The sequence below is a fragment of the Gossypium hirsutum genome, chromosome D11, assembly GCF_007990345.1.
Source record: "Gossypium hirsutum isolate 1008001.06 chromosome D11, Gossypium_hirsutum_v2.1, whole genome shotgun sequence".
Lineage (NCBI taxonomy): Eukaryota > Viridiplantae > Streptophyta > Magnoliopsida > Malvales > Malvaceae > Gossypium > Gossypium hirsutum.
In genome coordinates this window covers 29,625,980-29,629,232 of record NC_053447.1, presented here as the reverse complement: position 1 = coordinate 29,629,232, position 3,253 = coordinate 29,625,980, and the positions used below count along the sequence as shown (strand labels likewise).

General features: G+C 28.7%; 1 long non-coding RNA gene across 1 annotated transcript; it reads left to right on the top strand.

Annotated features, from left to right (window-relative positions):
• Nucleotides 1–992: 992 nt before the first annotated feature.
• Nucleotides 993–2,937, top strand: LOC107911395 (uncharacterized). The gene is made up of 2 exons (XR_001687869.2): nucleotides 993–2,035; nucleotides 2,695–2,937. It is a non-coding gene; the product is annotated as an uncharacterized lncRNA (long non-coding RNA).
• The last annotated feature ends 316 nt before the right edge of the window (nucleotides 2,938–3,253 follow it).

Below are 3,253 nucleotides of genomic sequence, written 5' to 3'. Positions count from 1 at the left end.
CTTAAACATATTTTTAAAAATTTAATTGTTAAATGTTTATCTAAAATAAGTAAAATACACCATTAAGGCATCATAAAAGACTTTGATGCAGACAACATTGTATTTAATAATATATTTTAAAACAAAATTATTAAAGTATTACTTACCTACAAGATGTAATATGAAACAACAATAAATTAGTGACATCAAAGAGAAAGGTTTTAATTTAAATATTAGAATGTTATAATAATAAAAATTGTTACAAATATATATATATAAAAGAAAAGTAAACTCACCTTTAGAAAACATTATAAGAAACTTCCGTATAAAAAATATTTTGCAATTTTTAGGACAATCATCATTGCCATCGATCAATAGTTTTAAACCATCAAATGATGTTACTCTTGATGCAACAACTTACAACCATCTATGTGTGAAAATAGGTCAAGGTAAATAAATTCCGATATTTTCAAATGGTTGACCTTGGTTTTTGTTGATGTTCATTGTCAACCATACTTTATTTAGAAATTGTCTTTTACCGAAAGTGAAAAGCTATTTCGAGTCAGAAGGAAAAATTTCTACTCAAGTGATAAAAAATTGTTGATCAACACTATTATTAGTTATGGTTTCAGCTCAATCAACGTAGAGACTAATTTAGCGACAATCGATCTAGTATCATTACAAAAACCTATGCTTTGATTAATGTTCCTTAGAAAAATTATGGATACCCCAACTTTCAATTGGATTTCATGATTAGGGACCCCAAAAAAGTACAAGGAATTCAAGAATTCTAGATGATACATAATTGGCTATTCTTTAATATTCTCATATGCTTGAGAAATTCTATCAGTACTCTTTTAAATGTTTTCTGTAGTCCTGATTTGTTTTACTAAAAACTAATATATCATCTATATATACTAGAGTATATTCTTGGCATTTTTCAAATATTCTATCCATTTTTTCTTGAAACACTGGGGCATTACCAACCATTCTTAATGGCCTATTAAGTTTGGGCAGTCCAATTTATTGATTCTTTATGCATTTTTATTTGATGATATCGAGAGTTACAGTTGAATTTTGAAAATCATTTGGCTTCTTGTATTTTATTTAGTAGCTGATTTTTGTTAGAAATATTATAACCATTATCATTTAGGGGTTTATAATTGATTACCATCCTAGGTTTTTGTCGAATTTATTCTGAATGATTATTTACAAAGAACGAGGCACGCCTATATTTTGATTCACTTCTTATTCTAACTCACTTATTTATTGCTTATACCATTCTAATTCTTGGTTTGAGGCTCTTATTTCTTTATCTTCATTTATAATTTCTATTTTATATTATTCCCAATGGGTTAGTGGTTTTGCTCCCATTATTCCTAGTTTTACCAATCTACTCTACATTTGGTCCATTATTTTTTGGTATTCTTGAGGATTTATTAAATATTCTGTTTCTATATATCAGAGATTCTTTTTTATTGTTATTTTGACTACTTTGGCATTTGCAATTTTCTTGTTTTGATAGGGTTCTACCACGCTTTCCAGTAGAACTCTGATTAGGATTTGTATAGCGGCTAGTTTGGTTCTAACTAAAAGTCACATAATCATTCGTTAATATCATCATATTATTATTGTATAAAATAAAGTCGAGGCCAAGTATTGCTATATATTTATGGATGGTTAGGTCTCGAAGGGCTACATTGGTTAATTTAAATTTATTTGTTTTATTACATTGATCAATATTTTTTTCAGTTTTTCTATTTGGTGACAGGTATAGGTTATAGATCCATCCATTTGTCTTCCTATTCTTGGTTCTTTTAATTTATTTTTATATTTTTCTGGTACTTGTTTTTTCATTGATTTTGGTTCGTGTACATCCTGTATCAATCAGAGCCATTCCTTCTATGTCATAATCTTTTATTTTTATTTTCATAGGTATCAAATATTTGTGTATTTCTGAGGGGACTCTACATGTTGGGATATGATGACATAAGTCTCGGTCTTTACCTCTACTAGTCCCTTCTGGAGGAATATCTTCAGGCCAGACAACCCTAAGGTTATGATCATTTCTAATAGTTTCTTCATCTTCTATATACAAGTGATTGTCCATTCTTTGTTCCATTAGGGACATTATTTCTTCTAAGGTTTTAATTCTCTTTTTTAATACGATAATTTCTTGAGTTTATATATTTTCTTCTTCCGGTTAGGCACATGGCTTATCGTCTGGTCCTTTATTCTTTTCCGAATTATACGTACAAGTTAGAGGTTTTATTATTTCTACTCTTGAATACATTATTTCTATTTCTACAAAGTCAAATCCTTTTATCATTTGTATAAAATTCAATTCTTCTTGTTCGCTATTTTTGTTCTCAGTGTCTTTTATTTCTTCTGAAATTATTGAATATATGGTTTCAGTATCTCTTAGGTTCTCCGTTACACTTATTAAATCCAAGTTTATTTTTTCTATTAGCTGAGCTTGGCTGTTGTGTATATTATGACATTTAGGACATTGAGTTGCTATATGTCCTACTTGCCCGCATCTGAAACAAGTTATTTTATCACTATATGTCCTATTAGGGTTAAATTTTCTAACATGTCTTTCTCGTTGTAGATATAGTTTTCGGGCTCCTGATTTTCTTATAAAATATTTTTTTCTTAGGTATTGATTTTCTCGCTTTATTATAGTTTGTCCTAACTAGTCTACTTTTCTTACAGCTACAAGAATTTTGGCTTGAACTACCATATTGTTGAGCGGTGTATATTTTTCCAAAAAGCATATCCTCCCTTTATTTGCCTATGGATTATCACTTTATTACATTTCTTTTCTAGTTGTTGCATTATAAAATATGCCAAGGTTATCACATTATCACATAAGTTCCTTTATTAGCTTGATTTATTATTTTATAATATTCTTGTATTTCTCGACCTAGAGGTCTTGGTAATTTATGTATTAGCTTATTTTGGAAATATTCATTATATATATACTGTTACATAGCAGTGTAGTGTATCTAATCATTTAGGAAATATATAACATGTGACCAATCGTCTAGGGATAGTTGTTCTAATATCCTTACAGCTTCTGATTGTTGATAGTGAGACCCCATTGATGGGTCTAATGCAGTTATTATATTACTTACTGCATTAACAAAATTATTAGGGTTTGCTTCTAGTTCTCATGGCTACTTTTAAAATTATCCCATATTCTTTTAGCCATATTTCCAAGAGTGAGATTCCAAATATTTATACATTTTTTTGGAGGTGTGTTTGAAATTAT